Source organism: Bubalus kerabau, chromosome 3 (genome assembly GCF_029407905.1).
Source record: "Bubalus kerabau isolate K-KA32 ecotype Philippines breed swamp buffalo chromosome 3, PCC_UOA_SB_1v2, whole genome shotgun sequence".
Taxonomy (NCBI): domain Eukaryota; kingdom Metazoa; phylum Chordata; class Mammalia; order Artiodactyla; family Bovidae; genus Bubalus; species Bubalus kerabau.
This window is the reverse complement of record NC_073626.1, coordinates 87077149-87098318: the sequence shown is the minus strand read 5'-3', so window position 1 is coordinate 87098318 and position 21170 is coordinate 87077149.

The window sequence follows — 21170 nt, the reverse complement described above, 5'->3', positions numbered from 1 at the left end:
TATCACACACACTCTCTGCTCTAGAGGAATCATATGAGGATAGCTAATAAACAGGGTTCTAGCCCAGTCATAATTCACAGTGGGTTGACTGGATTTGCAGACTCACCCAATGGTAGTTTCTAGAGTCCCTAAATGTATAATGGTTATATTTGCTGTGACTAACACTTTCACTTTCACCAACCCATATAATGGGTTCTTGGCCTATAGTGTAAGTGCTATGAAGGCCAAGAGGGTGTCTCTGAACTGCGCCACCTACACACCTTGCTAGGAGAGCAAATAAATCACATCTCCCATGGCAGGGGAAGAACAGAAATTAGCATCACCCTTAAATACGTAAAAGGTGCAGAAGTAACAGCTATCCTCCTATCTCTGTTTCATACACGTCATGTTCCTACAACAAGGAGCAAAACCAAAGCCAACAAATATTGAAGAGTAAAGTGAATTATTGTAAACTCAAGAAAATAGTAGCTCCAAATATTGCTGTGGAGCCAGATGTGAAATATTTGTTAGAACGAATTAGCATGTCCTCAGGAACTTGGTAAGTGGTCACTAATTTGATCTGGAGAATGTTTTCTTTTGTATCTTTGTCAGAAGAAAGAACCAAATAACAGAATATATTTACAGTTTTGTGCTAGGGCTCTGGTAGCTAGTCTGTCCTTTGTCATAACATAGTTTCCAGGATGTCTGAATATCATTTTGTTTTACTATCATATAAATGACATTATTCTAATTGGACTGCATGAGCAAGAAGTAGCCAGCATGATTAAAGTCTTGTAAGCCATATGTCCTCCAGAAAGCACAAAACAAATCATAGGAAGATTCCAAGGCCCACCAAGTTAATAAAAATGTCTGTGGTCTCTGTGTGTGAGGACATTCTCTCCAAAGTAAAGGACAAACTATTGCATCTTGTGCCTCGCACCATGAAGAAAGAAACACAGTGGCTGACAGACCCAGAGGTAGCATATTTTCCACCCGGGGATATAGCTAGTGTCTGAAAGGCTGGCAGCTATGAGTGGATCTCAGATCATGGAAGGGCTCTGCAGCAATTCCAGGCTTAAGTACAAGTAACTCGGCTGCTTGGATGGTGGACATACGACTCAGTAGACCCTGTGGTGCTAGAGATATTAGTGGTGGGAAGGGATACCCATACTGATTTTATGATAAGCCCTAGCAGGAGAATATCATGCAGCCTTCTAGGGTTTTGGAGCATGGCCATTGCATTTACAGTTGAGATTTATGACTTTTGAGAAATATTTCCTGGTGTGCTGTTGGGACCTGAGGCTAATAGCTGGGGCTGGTTTTTCCCACTAATCTTTCTGCTTTATTTTCCTTTTCACCAAGAGAAGGAAGATACTCCCAGAACCTATAAGAAATGATTCCAAGTGGTAGAAAGGGTAGATTATGGTTGATGTAAGATGCCTTGAGCTTCTCTCAGAAATAAAGAACTTATTATAATATTAAATACTTCCCTGGCTGATGGGTGTGATGTTAGAGGATAGTAGTCAACTATTGGTGTTTTGGGGGCCTATCCACAGGAGAAAAAAACTACTTGTCAAGTCACACCTCTTTTCAGGTGTGCCCATATCCTGTGGATGATCATTCCCAGGATACACAGCCCCCCAATTCAAGACATCTCTGAAAGAGCAGATGAGTTCCAAAGCTATATCTGGGGTGGGCTGAGGTCTGGGGCTTATAAACTAGTTCAACTATGTCCTCCTGTTTCCTTTCCATATGTATTGATCCTAAGAGCACTCTGATAAATATCCTGCTGATCATTGCAGAGTCCGCTTCTCAGGTAACCCAACCAGTGAGACACATACCTTATCCTTCTTTGGCTGACAAATAGTAAGCCAAGGACACCACTGAATGTTTCACATTGGCTGCAATAGGAAAGAATGAGACAGTCAATAATCAAGTCTTTATTGCTTTCTCTTTATTTCTTCTTTCTTAACTACAAGTTTCTAATCCTTTTTCCCTTAAATCAAATTTAGTTATCTTACCTGAAATTTGTAAGTAGAGGAATTTCTCAAGCATAAATATTATCATTTATTTTTTAAAATAATTTTCGTCCTCATGATTCTCTGTCATTTATATACATAAACCTTTACGTAATGTATTTCTATGTTTAAAGGATCAGTATCTGATAAAGATAGTTCCCCCTAAATTTCTCACCCTAAAATAACCTGAGGCAATCGTAGTTTTTCAAAAAGAATTGAAATTTTTATACATAAATGTTGTGAGAAACATGATTATTTTCCCCATTCCATTAGTTTTACGGTGATAATATTTAGGGTATTAATCTAAGTACAGATAATATCTAGAAGAAATAATAAAACTAATACATGGTTTCTGATTCAAGTCATTCATCTAAGAATATTTTTTTCCTGTACTTCCAAAGTCACGTTAAAATACTTAAAATATTTTTTAAGACAAAAAAGAATATCACTGGGAATCCATGAAGATAAGAATTTGGAGACATTTCAGGAGCTAGGCAGAGATGAAATAGCAAACCTCAGTTGTCAAGCTGTGCACTGTGCAATTCTGGGGGTCTCCATTCACACAGATAAGTGCCCAGTTCATCCTACACAAACATCCAGAGAGGCCCTAGAGAGAGAAGCCTACAATACTTGAGTACTAGTTTTCCCAAGTGATACCTAAAGGAGTGTTAAATTAAAGCCAACAAATCCTAAGAACAGAAAGTGGGCCTTGGAGCCATCAGGAAAAGTCATTACATAACTGATAACAAAAACACTGAGTAACTCCTTCCTCTCTTGTACTGAAAAAAAGAAAGAGGAGTGACTTGACACAAAGTACTTTGCCATCTGGATAAAATCCTGACACAAACTAAAGAAAGTTTCTAATCTGTCTGTGGAGGGTTTAAGGTCCTAGGAGAGAGGCACACTGGAGGTTTGAGCACGTCCTGACTGCCATATCAGATAAGGTATGAAAATTTGAAAGTGTTAGTCACTCAGTTGTGCCCAACATTTTGCAATCACATGGACTGTGGCCATCAAGGCTCCTCTGTCCATGGAATTCTCCTGGCAAGTGGGTAGCCATTCCCTTCAGGTGATCTTCCTGACCCGGAGACTGAACCAGGGTCTCCCACATTATGGGCAGAGTCTTTACCGTCAGAGCCACCAGGGAAACCCAGATAATAGGAACAGAAAAATTCAATCTGTTGTTGAGGGACATAACTTATCTTGCTCCATCTCCAGAGTCAAGCCCTCTTTTCAGCAATTGGTTAAGTCTCCAGGCTCCCAGACTATATCAATCAATTTATTCATTCAATTAATTATAAGTGAACAATCAAGATTAAGCAGAGAGCAAAGGACAATCAACATCCTGAGTGACAGCAATAATAAAACTGCCTAGGAAACAAATCATTGAAAGAAAAAAGGTAATTAAAATATACAATGAATAATTTCATAGCTTTTCAAATGGTACTGCACTTTTAAAATAAATCAGGATGACATGATAAAGAAAAGAAAATCAAAGGAAAATGTAAAGTTCTTAGAGGTTCTTATTTTCAAAAATAAAAATAGTGAATTTTCTGGTTAATAAAATAACTGAAGATGAAATATGTGATCCAAATTAAAGAAGTTTCCTAGAATATACAATAAAAGATAAAGTGTAGGAAAGTATCCAAGAAAAGTTAACAATATATGGAGGATAGATTCCAAAGACATAGAGCATAGAAAACAGGCTTAATGGAGGAGAGAAAACATTTAAAACTAACAGCAAAGTTTCTAAACTGAAGGATAGCATAAATATTTACGTTGAAAGGACCCATGGAATTAATGGAAAAAATACAAATAAACCCACACCTAGATAAATCCTGAAAGATTTAAGAGAAAGAGGGAGAGTAAAAAACATATATCAAGAAATAAAAACCACATTTACCTCAGACTTTTCATCAGCGATATGAAATTGAATTATAGAAGATAATTGACTACTTTAAATTCTAAGCCTACAGTTCTATAGCTAGTCAAATCATTAATCAACTGAGAAGAAAATAAACCTTAGGGTATATTAAGGAACTCAGAAAATTTCTGATAGTTCATTTTAATGCTCTCTCACAGATATCCAGCAATTCCCATTGATCTGTGTCTTCCCTGCTGCAACCGGTAATAAACCCAACATGTTCAGCAGTTGGATGTGTTCCTGGTGATCTAAGGAAGTATTAACAGGATTTAAAAAACAGGGGTATTTGAAAAATATCCAGGAGAAATGGATACTCAAAATGAAAATAAAAGAGAAGCCATGAGGCTTGTCTTTTGGACTCTACAGTTACACACCATTTTATTGCTCCTTTTATGGTTCAAATATTTTATTTTGTTGTATAGTAAATAGGTATATTTAGATGTGGGTAAAACACACATTATTTATTGGTTTTCACCTTTGAGAAGAAACCTAGAAATAAAAAGAGCATATTTAACTATAATGATGTAACTCAACATACTAGGCAATATTATTAATCTCAATGTTGGAAAAATGAATTAATCAACAGAAATTGAGATATGATATGGAGAAAAATAAGATCTAGGAAAAGATCAGCAGGTTAATTAATTTTCTCATTTTTCATAAAGTGGAATCAGTAGTATTGTCAAAATTGATAAAGGAAGAAATAAAAGCTTAAGAATATAGTTTAAAGTTAAAATTAATACATGAAAAGCTAAAGCTAAATCAGAAAATGTTGCCTAGTTTGTGGCAGAGGAATGGAAGATGATATAAATGCAGTGAATTCTCATCTTTTATTTTAGGGAGTAAATAAGATAATCTTTAATGTTGACAGATGAAAAAACAGAGGTATAACACAGATTTAAAATTGCAACATTAAATTTGGTGTGACTAATGCAATTAACTTATTAGCAGTGATTGCAATAGCAGAATGGAGATGGAGTCATGGGAAAAGGAATATTTTATTCTATATTTCATAGCTTTCTGCATGCATTCTTGACTATGTGCATCTATTACTTGTATAATTTAAACAAATAATGGTACACCCATAACACATATTTGCAATAGATAAAGAGTGGTTTGTAAGATATTAAGTAAAAAGTAAGTTTCAGAAAAGTATGTATAACATGATATCATACATGCAAATATATATAAAGTATATATTGCCAATTAATATATAATGTACATGTAGCAAAAGCATATATTGCATTATATCTTATGATACACACACTTATTAATAATTCTTGGAGGATTGGTATCTTGAGCTGAAATAGTGGCTGTGGAGAGAAATGAATGGATTTGATATATGTTTTGAAATTTTATGGCTGAGTGATTGAATATAAAGAATAAGAGAATACCAAGGAATAAAAAAGTACTGCTAGCATTCTGACTTGAGCACTGGATTGACAGTTGTTCCAATAGCTAAAGAAAAAAACATTGAGAGAATATTTGGGGTATTTGTCTATTAGTTTGTATTTTCAGAGTATGAGATGAGCAATAATCTGTTCGATATTGAAGAAATGCTAGTTTGTATATAGGACAAAGAATCTGCCTGCAGTGCTGGAGACCCTGGGTCAATTCCTGGTTTGGGAATATCTGCTGGAGAAGGGATAGGCTACCCACTCCAGTATTCTTGGGCTCCCTTGTGGCTCAGCTGGTAAAGAACCTGCCTGCAATGGGGAGACCTGGCTTCAATCCCTGGGTTGGGAAGATCCCCTGGATAAGGGAAAGGCTATCCACTCCAGTATTCTAGCCTGGAGAATTCCATGGACTGTGTAGTCCATGGGGTCACAAAGAGTTAGGCAGGACTGAGAAACTTTCACTTCACTTTGTACATAGTACATCTAATCGGACTTTCTCAGTAGACAACCCAATATACAAGTTTGGAAATGCAGAAGAGAAATTTGGCCTCCCAATACAGAGGGATACTTGTTAGCTCATAGGGCCTTAGAATGGGCACTTGAAATCACAGTGTGACTAATAAACACCAGAAATTTACTTCTCACAGTTCCCGAGGCTGAGAGGTTTAAGATCAGGATGTTGGGAGATTTGGTGTCTGGTGAGAACCTGCTTCCTTTCTCACAGACATGCAATCCCTGAGGCAGCTGAACAGTTGAGTTTCCAAGAGTACCAGATGCAGTCAGGTTATGCAATCTAGAAGTGAGGGAGGAAAATATTTAGACCCCTCCTTTCCTAGTATATTGGTGAGAGGTGAACCAGAGAAGCAGATTTTGATATAGAAATTTGATCTCACACAATGTGAAAGCAGTCTCAGTAAGACTACTTCCTTTGTTTTGGGAACCTGGAGATTGAAACACAAGGTTGCAGATGGTCTGGAAGAGAAGATGACTCTAAGTAAGAAGTGCAAGAGCCAGCTGGCATCTATCAGCACCCACCAATTATAACTCTATGAGGACAGACCTGAGACCCAATTATCATGGAGCTAGGCACAGTTCTGTCCCAGGAGTCAGAAACACTGAAGGAGAATGAAGGGAAGGTGAGGCAGTTGTGGGCCTGGCTACTCACTCCTCCCAAGGTGAGCCATCAACTAAGTGACAATATGCATGAACTACAAAACCACCTGCCTTGACCTGAGCCTGAAGACAAAAATGGTTGCTGCTTCACTCTTGCCTTCCAAATCTCCCATGAAAAGATTTTTTTTTTCCCACCCTAAGCAGAAACACACAGAGAATTATGGGAAATGTAGAACAGTTGACACATTTAAAGGCTATATAATCTAGTGATTATATTAAAGATGTAAAACTAGTCACTAGTACCTTCTCACTTTCCGTTACCTAGCTCTTTTCCAATTCTCAGCCCACAAAGTCCCTGGGGGTCCAAAACAGGAAGTGCCATCAAATGCCTGAGCTAAATAATCAGTTTGTAGCCACCTGACCCACCCCCACATCAAACAATTCCCCAGTGCACCTAATCTCAGGAAGCTTCGGGAAGTAACAGAGTATCCCACACAGCACTCTACAAATGCCTGTTGAATGCTGGATAAATGAATGGATCAAGGTTGAGTTAAATCAAATTAAAATATGAAACACTGCTAACAATGAAGAAGACAATGTAGAATGCAGAAGCAGCAGCAGAGAATACTCTCTAGGGCTTGACACCTGTCTTTGAATTTTGACTCCATTACCCTGGCTTTGGTAAATCACTTAACCTTTTTCTGAGCTTTTGCTTGCCTGCATCTTAAATTTGATTAATAGTATCATAACTCACAGGCTGATTGTAAGAATAAAATGTCTATCAAAATGCTTGTTACTTAGCAGTCTCTCAACAGTGATTGGACACTTTTGGTAATTTTTGAAACCCAACAAGAGGCTTTTGGCTTTTGATCCAATATTATGTTAAGTGGAAAATTCAGCTAGCTCAGGAGGAATTTTTGGCAGTGGATCACCAAGTAGACATATCAGCCCGATCTAGGAGTGTGAAATACTACTTCCCCTAAGATAACTTTTATTTATTTTTTTTGCTTTCGCACCTTTTCACTTCTGCTTCTGAAAATGTCGCTCAGGATTGACTCGGAGAAGGCAATGGCAACCCACTCCAGTACTCTTTGCCTGGAAAATACCATGGATGGAGGAGCCCTGTAGGCTGCAGTCAATGGGGTCGCTAAGAGTCGGACAAGACTGAGCGACTTCACTTTCACTTTTCACTTTCATGCCTTGGAGAAGGAAATGGCAACCCACTCCAGTGTTCTTGCCTGGAGAATCCCAGGGATGGCAGGGCCTGGTGGCCTGCTGTCTATGGGGTCGCACAGAGTTGGACAGGACTGAAGCGACTTAACAGCAGCAGCAGCAGCAGCAGCAGGATTGACTCTTTGTGACCCCATGGACTGTGGTCCACCAGGTTCTTCTGTCTATGGAATTCTCTAGGCAAGAATACTGGAGTGGGTTGTCATTCCCTTCTCCAGAGGAGGGAGAAGGGAATGATTCCTGACCCAGGGATCGAACCCAGGTCTCCCACACTGCAGGCAGATTCTTTACCATCTGAGCCACCAGGAAAACCTCTGAATCCACAGGCTCCCTAATTGGGTAGCAAATTCTTAGCTTTTCCTTAAGAGCTAACACAGTATGGGAGGAGTAGGGAAAGGGCAGGTAACACTGAGAGAAAATCAGTGGTGTTGAGAGGCAGCAGGGAAAATTACAGGCATTTTTATCTATGGATCAGTACTAAGTCATGGGCTGCCAGTAAATATTTAGTATTAGCTCCATAAGGATTATCAGTAGGTTCCAATCTGCAAACATACTGTTACATGACACTGTCAAAATTGCTTCCTGGTAGATTCCCTTTACTAGTATTTCTGTAGGAGTAAAGAAGGAAATGGATTGAGTGCAATGCTGCACTTAGAAAACAGTTGAAAGATTCTTATTCAGATAAAGCCCCCCTTTTCCAGCATCCTACCTTTAGTATTGATCTGTCATTCTGCTTTTGGGTTGTAATTCACAGGGAGTTTGTTATATCATATGGTGGCCATTTGTTCTAACTTTCCCAACATTGCAAAATAGTCACAGTCTCTGATTTACCCCACAGGTTACCCATTCACTTAACTTTTTATTGCTCTATTTTGCTAGTGTTTTGCTTTCTGCTGCATTTCCTACCAGCGTAGAAACCTCCCATGTTCTAAAGTAGTGGGTAGTGGAGACATGGGAAAATGCTAATATTCTCAGACTTTGACCTGATTTGTGAAAGTTTTTCAGTAGTAATTACCAGCTTGTTATTTGTGCTGAAAGCTTACAGACACCTTATGAAATTCTAGATATACCACCACCTTCAAGCATCCAGAGTTACAAAGATGAATCATGAAAATAGAGTAAACAATTATTAGACTATCTCATTCACTGTATTGCTGTCTAACTTGCTACATGGAATTTTTTATTAACACAACATTCATAATTTACTAATTATAAGACACTTAGTTTGAGTTATAATTTTATAGTGTCAAGGGTATAATTTATATCTGGTAGATCATTCAGGTAAAGTAATCAAATATAGAACCAAAGGAATTGTTCCTCAGGCAAATGGATACAAATCTATCACTCAGTTCAGTTCAGTTCAGTCACTCAGTCGTGTCCAACTCTTTGCGACCCCATGAATGGCAGCATGCCAGGCCTCCCTCTCCATCACCAACTCCCGGAGTTCACCCAAACTCATGCGCATCGAGTCGGTGATGCCATCCAGCCATCTCATCCTCTATTGTCCCCTTCTCCTCCTGCCCTCAATCCCTCCCAGTATCAGGGTCTTTTCCTGTGAGTTAACTCTTCGCATGAGGTGGCCAAAGTATTGGAGTTTCAGCCTCAGCATCAGTCCTTCCAATGAACACCCAGGACTGGTCTCCTTTAGGATAGACTGGTTGGATCTCCTTGCAGTCCAAGGGACTCTCAAGAGTCTTCTCCAACACCACACTTCAAAAGCATCAATTTTTCAGGGCTCAGCTTTCTTCACAGTCTGACTCTCATATCCATACATGACCACTGGAAAAACCATAGTCTTGACTAGACAGACCTTTGCTGGCAAAGTAATATCTCTGCTTTTTAATATGCTATCTAGTTTGGTCATAACTTTTCTTCCAAGGAGTAAGCATCTTTTAATTTCAAGGCTGCAATCACCATCTGCAGTGATTTTGGAGCCCAGAAAAATAAAGTCTGACACTGTTTCCCTATCTATTTCCCATGAAGTGATAGGACCAGATGCCATGATCTTAGTTTTCTGAATGTTGAGCTTTAAGCCAACTTTTTCACTCTCCTCTTTCACTTTCATCAAGAGGCTTTTTAGTTCCACTTCACTTTCTGCCATAAGGGTGGTTTCATCTGCATATCTGAGGTTATTGATATTTCTCCCGGCAATCTTGATTCCAGCTTGTGCTTCTTCCAGCCCAGTGTTTCTCATGATGTACTCTGCATAGAAGTTAAATAAGCAGGGTGACAATATACAACCTTGATGTACTCCTTTTCCTATATGGAAACAGTCTGTTGTTCCATGTCCAGTTCTAACTATTGCTTCCTGACCTGCATACAGGTTTCTCAAGAGGCCAATCAGGTGGTCAGGTATTCCCATCTCTTTCAGAATTTTCCACAGTTTATTGTGATCCACACAGTCAAAGGCTTTGGCATAGTCAATAAAGCAGAAAGAGATATTTTTCTGGAACTCTCTTGCTTTTTCCATGATCCAGCTGATGTTGGCAATTTGATCTCTGGTTCCTCTGCCTTTTCTAAAACCAGCTTGAAAATCTGGAAGTTCATCACTAAGTACCAACAAATATCCTCGGTGTAAGGCTCTACTTAAAAAGTAAGAGTTCTATTTTAATATCCTTTTAACAAATTCTTTGTCAAACCTGAGTTTTTCTTTTTAAAAAGCAGCTATGGAGTTGCTGCTTCTCCCATCAGAAACCAGCACTAATAATGGCTAACGCTCAGCACGTTTGCAGCCAGGCTTGAAAAGATCCAAGTGTGACTCATGTTCCTTCCCAGGCACTCACATATAAACCTTGGCTCTCTTAGGACTATTCCCAATAGACTCTGTGCCCATAATTCCAGAGCTTCCATATTTCTCTCAAAGAGATAGAGATTGAAAGACAGAGAGAGAGAGAGAGAGAGAAAGAAAGAAGACAACACCAGATGTTTTGTGTCTTTTAGACTGAAGACTCAAATGTACCTTTGACTGAGTGTGTGTCATATTGACTCAGTGCTGTGAGACTGGCTGTGTTCCAGGCACTATGCTGTGGGACTCCTGTCCTGCCCTGGAATTTTGAAAATGATCCCAGGTAAGGCTGATGAAACAGCTGTGCAAGTGTGGTGTGTTATCTGTAGCAAGTCCAAGTCTGGCATGTGTTTTAAAAACAGCAAGGTCTGCAAGTAGGTTTGTGAAAAAGTAATATTTGAAAGTTAGTGACGTTTGAAAATACTTTAAAAAATGAGAAATGTGTTGTAAACATATGCATCCATTAAAAATGGGGGAGGGGATATTTATAAAAATATCTTTCTGTCAACAAAAAGTTCCTGAATATTTAGAGAATCTCAGCTGAACAGTAGAAAACAGATTTGTTACCTGATAACATCTAAAAAATGTTCCAGATTTGAGGGTAAAAATTTGACTTTGAGATAAATTGCCACAGAGATGAGGGCCTCATTGAATTCCTGACTTTGGAGTTGACTACAAGTGATTGTTGGGCTTCTCTGGTGACTCAGATGGTAAAGAATCTGTCTGCAATTTAGGAGACTCAAGTTTGATCCATGGGTTGGGAAGAGCCCCTGGAGAAGGGAATCCTTGCCTCGGAAATCTCATGAATAGAGGAGCCTGGTGGGATACAGTCAATGGGTTCACAAAAAGTCAGACATGACTGAAGCAACTTAGCACACATACACAAATGATTGTTAAATTTCCCTGACTCAAAAGCAGGTCAGATCCCATTATGCTTTGCCCCATTGCAACTCCAGCCATGTGGATATGAGAAAAACAGAATTGGCATCTTTTTTTGTGTGAAGGTTCATTTATCTGTACACTGTTTAGTCTAGTCATTATTACAAGGCAAAATTTAGTTTATGCAAATTACAGATAATATTTCAGCCATCTCCATCAACCAATCCATGTTACTAATCACCTGCCATGATTAGTGCGTTTAGCACTATCACAATCTTTCTGACATCCTATCATTCTAATGGATTTCAAAGCACTTTGTAGAAACACTAATATAAACAGTTGATATATTCACATGCATGTTTATATATATATATATATATATATATATATATACACTTGTATACATGTATACATACATATGTGCTTCTCAGGTGGCAGTAGTGGTAAAGAATCTGCCTGCCAATGCAAGAGATGCAGGAGATGAGAGGTCACTCCCCGGGTCGGGAAGATCCCCTGGAGGAGGAAATGGCAACCCTCTCCTGTATTCTGGCTTGGAAAATTCTATGGACAGAGGAGTCTGGTGGGCTACAGTCTGTGGGGCTGCAAAGAGTCAGAGATGACTGAAGTGACTTAGCAGGTACATATATACATTTACATACATACCATTATTGCTTTTAAACTTAAATCATATTCAAAACTTCACACTCCATTTTTCCCAAATATGTAGCATATGTGGATCCGTGAAATGGGCCATCCATATCAGTTCATAATATTTCCATTGCTCTGTATTATTCCACAGTCACTACGTGACTTGAGTATTGTGTTAGATGCCTTTTGCTTGATGACCTAGATTCTCTCTCCCCCTTTTTCTATTCTGCATTTTGGGAGGCAGACTTGTATGGCTTCCCTTGCTCTTGGTTGGTTCTGATTGAGGTAACAAATAGGCAGCCTTGGCAAGAGATGAAAGAAAAAAGGCTGAGGGCAGGGTATTTATTCCTGGATCCCTCCATTCCAGTTTGCCTCTGCCTGGCTGTGTCCCTCAGTTGAAGGCCACTTCTCCCAAGGAGGAGAACTTCTCCACTACTGCACTTTCCTTCTGTGCTCTGGTCACAGATTCCTCACTTTGAGCGCAGGAAGGTAATAGATCTGCTGCTGCTGCTGCTGCTGCTAAGTTGCTTCAGTCGTGTCCGACTCTGTGCGACCCCATAGACGGCAGCCCACCAGGCTCCACCATCCCTGGGATTCTCCAGGCAAGAACACTGGAGTGGGTTGCCATTTCCTTCTCCAATGCATAGAAGTGAAAAGTGAAAGTGAAGTCGCTGAGTAGTACCCAACTCTTAGCGACCCCATGGGCTGGAGCCTACCAGGCTCCTCTGTCCATGGGATTTTCCAGGCAAGAGTACTGGAGTGGGGTGCCATTGCCTTCTTCCTATTCAAACTAGGTTATTGAAATAGATTTTCCCTTGTCATTTTTCAGTAGATAAATTGTGTCTGACTCATTGCAACTTCATGGATTGTAACATGCCAGTTCCTCTGTCTTCCACTATCTCCAAGAGTTCACTCAAATTCACATCCATTGAGTTGGGGATGCTATCTAACCACCTCATCTTCTGCCGCCTCCTTCTCCTTTTTCCTTCAGTCTTTCACAGCATCAGGGTCTTTTCCAGTGAGTCGGCATTTTGCATCAGGTGGCCAAGGTATAGTAACTTCAGCTTCAGCAAAAGTCCTTCCAATGAATATTCAGGCAAAGTGATGTCTCTCCTTTTTAATGCACTGTCTAGGTTTGTCATAGATTTCCTGCCAAGTAGCAAGTGTCTTTTAATTTCGTATCTGCAATCATGGTCTGCAGTGATTTTGGAGCCCAAGAAAATAAAATCTATGACTGCTTTCATACTGATTATACTTTTAAAATACCCCTTTTGTGAATAAACTTCCCTCAAATTTCCATGACTTATTTGTTTTCTTGGGACTCTGATAAAATTATTTAATCATTCCCTTGCTGATAAAAAATACTTTATTTTCAGCTTTTTTGCTGAAATAAACATCCTTCTACATATATTTTATTAAATAATGGTGCTCTTATTTCTGTGAGGTATTTGCCAAAAGCAGCAATGGCACCCCACTCCAGTACTCTTGCCTGGAAAATCCCATGGAGGGAGGAGCCTGGTGGGCTGCAGTCCATGGGGTCGCTAAGAGTCGGACACGACTGAGCGACTTCACTTTCACTTTTCACTTTCATGCATTGGAGAAGGAAATGGCAACCCACTCCAGTGTTCTTGCCTGGAGAATCCCAGGGACGGCGGGGCCTGGTGGGCTGCCGTCTATGGAGTCACACAGAGTCCTTCACGACTGAAGTGACTTAGTTGTAGTAGTAGTAGTAGTAGCAATACTCACTCAAAGTTTAAATGAATTTTTAATGATTCTAGATATTTCCAGATAACTTTCCAAAAGATTTGAAACAATTCACACTTGCAATAGCAGTTTATTTTATTTATTGATTTTTTTTTTTAATGCTTGCTTTAAATGCTTGCTATAAGCCAGACACTATGAAGGGCTTGAAAGTTGTGAAAGTGAAAGTCGCTCAGTTGTGTCTGATTCTTCCCAATCCCATGGAATATATAGTCCAGGAATTCTCCAGGAATACTGTATTGCATAGCCTTTCTCTTCTCCAGGGGATCTTCCCAACCCAGGGATCAAACCCGGGTCTCCCACATTGCAGGCAGATTCTTTACCATCTGAGCCACCAGGCTCAACAGTGTATGAGCTGTTACTCAAGTAACACAGTGTATGAGCTTTCTAATTTCTGTATATGCATACCATCATGGTATGTTATTAATATTTTACAATTTTTCCAGTTTAATGTGTGCAAACTGGTGTCGTATTGTTAAATTTTCACTTAGTTGGCTACTAATGAGGCTGAGTACCTATCTATCTATATATGGTCTAATTATTTTCTTCTTTAATGAATTGGCCATTTATATCTTTTGCCTTTCTACTGGATGTTTATATTAATGAGACAAACTAAATCAAGAGAATTTGAGTGAGTGGTTGAAGTCAACAAAATTTAATAGACTGTAAAATAGATTGCAATTCTCAAGTTATATAATTCTATAAACACAATGAGAAACTGGACCCTTCCCCGGTGGCAAAGCAAGAGCCACAGGAGACACAGGTTCCATCCCCAGTCAGGAAGATCCCCTGAAGAAAGGCCTGGCTACCCACTCCAGTATTCTTGCCTGGAGAATCCCATGGACAGAGGAGCCTGGCAGGCTACAGTCCCTAGCATCACAAAGTGTTGGACATGACTTAATACAAACAGTGAGAAATCAGATGATGTACTAAGAAATATGCTCTCTTATACCCAGCTGGTACTTATGCACTGGAGTATGATCAGAAGAAATGCTTTATATCTTAATGACAGAATGTGGGACATCTTATAGGTTGAGCAATTGTGAAAAATTTCCTAATAAACCATTTATGAAGTGATAGGTGTCTAAAATGTGAGAATATGACTAGATAAAACTGAAAAGACCTGGAAAAAATTCACTGAAAATCTTTACATTTACAGATCACAAACTGAGTCTTCTAGAAACACAAATGGATAATGACATTCAAGTGGAAAGAATCTTAGACTAACAGAAAGTAGATGTTAACTGCGTTGAGTCTTTACTTCTCCTTCTGAGAACTGAGAAAACAATATTAGTTCTTCTTGGCTGAAAACAAGGTTGGGAAGATCAAATGAGACCATGGGAGTTTGAGTGTTTTAAAATTCTAACCCACAATAGAAAGGTAAGGCATTGATTGCTCTATGGTAAAACTAGGTCTAGAATTCAGTTGTTCTAGCTCGTTCTCTTTGTCCAGCACTATGCTGCCTGATACAGGGAGTTCTGTTCATAGTCATTTTATAGATCCTGGTGAAGGAGTATGTCAAGGCTGAATATTGTCACCCTGCTTATTTAACTTTTATGCACAGTAAGTGATAAGTGAAGTCACTCAGTCATGTCCGACTCTTTGCAACCCCATGGACTGTAGCCTACCAGGCTCCTCTGTCCATGGGATTTTCCAGGCAATAGTACTGGAGTGGATTGCCATTTCCTTCTCCAGGGGATCTTCCCAACCCAGGGATTGAACCTGGGTCTCCCACATTATAGACAGATGCTTTACTGTCTGAGCCACCAGGGAAGTCTTATATGCACAGTACATAATGTGAAATGCCAGCTTGGATGAAGCATGCATCCAACAAGCTGGACTCAAGATTGTCAGGAGAAATATCAATAATCTCAGCTATGCAGATGACACCACCCTTATGGTAGAAAGCAAAGAAGAACTAAAGAGCCTCTTGATGAAAGTGAAAGAGGAGAGTGAAAAAGTTGGCTTAAAATGCAACATTCAAAAAACTAACATCATGGCATCTGGTCCCATCACTTCATGGCAAACAGAAAGGGAAACAATGGAAACAGTGATAGACTTTATTTTCTTGGGCTCCAAAATCAGTTCAGGTGGCGACTGCAGCCATGAATTTAAAAGACACTTGCTCCGTGGAAGAAAAGCTATGACCAACCTAGATAGCATATTAAAAAGCAGAGACATTACTTTGCTGACAAAGGTCCATCTAGTCAAAGCTATGGTTTTTCCTATAATCATGTATGGATGTGAGAGTTGGACCATAAAGAAAATGGAGCACTGAAGAACTGATGCTTTTGAACTGTGGTGTTGGAGAAGACTCTTGAGAGTTTCTTGGACAGCAAAGAGATCCAGCCAGTCCATCCTAAAGGAAATCAGTCCTGAATATTCATTGGAAGGACTGATGCTGAAGCTGAAACTCTAATACTTTGGCCACCTGACACAAAGCAGGAGGAGAAGGGGATGACAGAGGATGAGAAGGTTGGATGGCCTCACCGACTCAACGGACATGAATTTGAGTAGGCTCTGGGAGTTGGTGATGGACAGGAAAGCCTGGTGTGCTGCAGTCCTAAGGGTTGCAAAGAGTTGGACATCACTGAGCGATGACTGAACTAAACTGAGATCCTGGACAACTTGGACCCAGGCATGCCAAATACTTCTTCAGGTAGCCTGCAGTTCCCATGAACCTAGAAGTCTTCCAATTTATAGATACCTGTCTTTTCTTTTTTCTTTCCTTGGGGCTTAGCAACAGAGGTAATAGTGAAAGCAAGCATCTAATATTTTTAGCTAAAAGGTGCCAGATGGGAAATAACTCCCTTCAAGGGGAAAACTCAAGTCTGAATGTTTGCTCACACTCTACCCCTATTGTTTCTTTCCACCATCACCCTGCTACCTCACAGAAAGCACTTGGATGACGACAGTGCAGAAGCTGCCACCCTGCTAAGAATAAGGCATGCTAAGCCAAAGTGGATAATCACAGCGCAAGCCCACGTAATGAGCTGCATCTGATGATAGCCTCACAAGCTGTTCCCAATAATTAGTGGTTTTTATTAATGAAAATTCAGGGCAAGGCAATTATTTTCTAGCTCCTAAACTAAAAAGAAATCAGATTTTTGTTATATATGTAGTCTGATCTGTGACTCTGATTTGTTATTTTAAATCTATGATATGCATCTTTTTCTGCTGTAATTTCCAAAGACTGAAGTTTGTAAATTAAAAATATGTACAGTTCAACTATACAGAGGAATGACCCTCTTTTGAAGATCAAAATGCACTTTAAAGTAAAATATAAAGAGCCTCTTGATGAGGGTGAAAGAAGAGAGCGAAAAAGCTGGCTTGAAACCCAACATTAAAAAAACTAAGATCAGACATCTGGTCACATCACTTCACGGCAAATAGAAGATGAAAAAGTGCAAGCAGTGACAGACTTTATTTTCTTGGACTCCAAAATCACTGTGGATGGTGATTGCAGCCATGAACTTAAAAGATGCTTGCACCTTGGAAGAACAGCTATGACAAATCTAGACACTGTATTAAAAAGTACAGATATCTCTTTGCTGACAAAGGTCTATATAGTCAAAGTGATGGTTTTTCAGCAGTCATGTACAGATGTTAGAGCTGGATCATAAAGAAAACTGAGCACCAACAAATTGATACTTTCAAGTTGTGGTGCTGGAGAAGACTCTTGAGAGTTCCTTGTACTTCAGGGGGATCAAACCAGTCAATCTTAAAGGATATCAGCCTTGAATATTCATTGGAAGGACTGATGCTGAAGCTTAAGCTCCAATAGTTTGGCCACCTGATGCTTAAAGCTAGCTCATTGGAAAAAGACTGATGCTGGGAAAGATTGAAGGTAAAAGGAGAAGGGAATGGCAGCAGATGAGCATCACCAACTCAATGGACATAAATCTGAGCAAACTGTGGGAGACAGTGGAGGACAGAGGAGCCTGGCTTGCTACAGTCCCTGGGATCACAAAAGTCAGACACAACTTAGTGACTCAACAACAACAACAAATTCTACTCAGAGGTATGAAACGTACTTCATTTATTAAGTAAAAAAAAAAAAGAAAAAAAACCTGTTTAAATGCTGGTTCCAGGTAAGATGGAGTAAGAAATTTTTACTCTCTCTCTCATACTAAATGAAACTGAAATCTCTGAATACAATTCAGGCAGCAGCCCTCTAAAAGCTCTGAAAAATAATTAGTGAGTGGATTGGAAAAAGAAACCATAATTTGAAATACCATTGAACTAGGGGAGTTTCCCATTTAATTTTTCTTCCAGTGATTCCCAGGCAAGACTCAAAGGAAATCTGAGCACTGTAACTACTCACTATGTTGAAGAAGATGCTTGACAGTGTTTCCATCTTCTTAGATTTATTAAGATTGGCTTAGTACATGAACCATACTGGAGAATGTCCCATGCTCACTTGAAAATAATGTTTCCTGAAAAGAATGTATTTTGCTGCTTCTAAATGAAGTGCCCTATATGTAGACAGAAAGTGGGCAAGGGAAGGCCTCATCTCTGATCTGAGGAGTGAGAAAGAAAGCTCTAATGAGTCAGAGAGAGTAAAGGAAAACGCCTATATTTTTGTTCCATCCATTCTCCTTTTTTGTAGCCCCAAGCATTCCTATGGCAGTGGGAGCAGCAATGAAATCAATATTTCATCAGACTCCAGAAACTCTATAATTATAGAGATGTGAACCCTTCTCCCTGTCTAGAAGAACTGTATTCCTCAACTTGTGGAGAGGATGTCTATCACTTTTTATTCGCTGTTTCCATTCTCTCATCAGATCAGATCAGATCAGATCAGTCACTCAGTCGTGTCCGACTCGATGAGACCCCATGAATCCCAGCACGCCAGGCCTCCCTGTCCAACACCAACTCCCGGAGTTCACTCAGGCTCACGTCCATCGAGTCAGTGATGCCATCCAGCCATCTCATCCTCTGTCGTCTCCTTCTCCCCCTGCCCCCAATCCCTCCCAGCATCAGAGTCTTTCCCAATGAGTCAACTCTTCGCATGAGGTGGCCAAGGTACTGGACTTTCAGCTTTAGCATCATTCCTTGCAAAGAAATCTGAGGACTGATCTCCTTCAGAATGGACTGGTTGGATCTCCTTGTAGTCCAAGGGACTCTCAAGAGTCTTCTCCAACACCACAGTTCAAAAGCATCAATTCTTCAGCGCTCAGCTTTCTTCACAGTCCAACTCTCACATCCATATATGACCACAGGAAAAACCATAGCCTCGACTAGACGGACCTTTGTTGGCAAAGTAATGTCTCTGCTTTTCAATATGCTATCTAGGTTGGTCATAACTTTCCTTCTAAGGAGTAAGCGTCTTTTAATTTCATGGCTGTAGTCACCATCTGCAGTGATTTTGCAGCCCAGAAAAATAAAGTCTGACACTGTTTCCACTGTTTCCCCATCTATTTCCCATGAAGTGATGGGACCACATGCCATGATCTTCGTTTTCTGAATGTTGAGCTTTAAGCCAACTTTTTCACTCTCCACTTTCACTTTCATCAAGAGGCTTTTGAGTTCCTCTTCACTTTCTGCCATAAGGGTGGTGTCATCTGCATATCTGAGGTTATTAATATTTCTCCCAGCAATCTTGATTCCAGTTTGTGTTTCTTCCAGTCCAGTGTTTCTCATGATGTACTCTGCATAGAAGTTAAATAAGCAGGGTGACAATATACAGCCTTGACGTACTCCTTTTCCTATTTGGAACCAGTCTGTTTTTCCATGTCCAGTTCTAACTGTTGCTTCCTGACCTGCATACAGATTTCTCAAGAGGCAGGTCAGGTGGTCTGGTATTCCCATCTCTTTCAGAATTTTCCACAGTTTATTGTGATCCACACAGTCAAAGGCTTTGGCATAGTCAATAAAGCAGAAATAAATGTTTTTCTGGAACTCTTTTCCTTTTTCCATGATCCAGCAGATGTTGGCAATTTGATCTCTGGTTCCTCTGCCTTTTCTAAAACCAGCTTGAACATCAGGAAGTTCACGGTTCACATATTGCTGAAGCCTGACTTGGAGAATTTTGAGCATTACTTTACTAGTGTGTGAGATGAGTGCAATCGTGTGGTAGTTTGAGCATTCTTTGGCATTGCCTTTCTTTGGGATTGGAATGAAAACTGACCTTTTCCAGTCCTGTGGCCACTGCTGAGTTTTCCAAATTTGCCAGCATATTGAGTGCAGCACTTTCACAGCATCATCTTTCAGGATTTGGAATAGTTCAACTGGAATTCTATCACCTCCACTAGCTTTGTTCTTGGTGATGCTTTCTAAGGCCCACTTGACTTCACATTCCAGGATGTCTGGCTCTAGGTCAGTGATCACACCATCATGATTATCTGGGTCATGAAGCTCTTTTTTGTACAGTTCTTCTGTTTATTCTTGCCATCTCTTCTTAATATCTTCTGCTTCTGTTAGGTCCATACAATTTCTGTTCTTTATCAAGCCCATCTTTGCATGAAATGTTCCTTTGGTATCTCTGATTTTCTTGAGAGATCTCTAGTCTTTCCCATTCTGTTGTTTTCCTCTATTTCTTTGCATTGATCACTGAAGAAGGCTTTCTTATCTCTTCTTGCTACTCTTTGGAACTCTGCATTCAGATGCTTATATCTTTCCTTTTCTCCTTTGCTTTTTGCTTCTCTTCTTTTCACAGCTATTTGTAAGGCCTCCCCAGACAGCCATTTTGGTTTTTTGCACTTCTTTTCCATGGGGATGGTCTTGATCCCTGTGTCCTGTACAATGTCACGAACCTCATCCCATGGTTCATCAGGCACTCTATCTATCAGATCTAGGCCCTTAAATCTATTTCTCACTTCCACTGTATAATCATAAGGGATTTGATTTAGGTCATACCTGAATGGTCTAGTGGTTTTCCCTACTTTCTTCAATTTAAGTCTGAATTTGGCAATAAGGAGTTCATGGTCTGAGCCACAGTCAGCTCCTGGTCTTGTTTTTGCTGACTGTATAGAGCTTCTCCATCTTTGGCTGCAAAGAATATAATTAATCTGATTTTGGTGTTGACCATCTGGTGATGTCCATGTATAGTGTCTTCTCTTGTGTTGTTGGAAGAGGGTGTTTGTTATGACCAGTGCATTTTCTTGGCAAAACTCTATTAGTCTTTGCCCTGCTTCATTCCGTATTCCAAGGCCAAATTTGCCTGTTACTCCAGGTGTTTCTTGACTTCCTACTTTTGCATTCCAGTTCCCTATAATGAAAAGGACATCTTTTTTGGGTGTTAGTTCTAAAAGGTCTTGTAGGTCTTCATAGAACCGTTCAACTTCAGCTTCTTCAGCATTACTGGTTGGGGCATAGACTTGGATTACTGTGATATTGAATGGTTTGCCTTGGAAACGAACAGAGATCATTCTGTCGTTTTTTGAGATTGCATCCAAGTACTGCATTTCGGACTCTTTTGTTGACCATGATGGCTG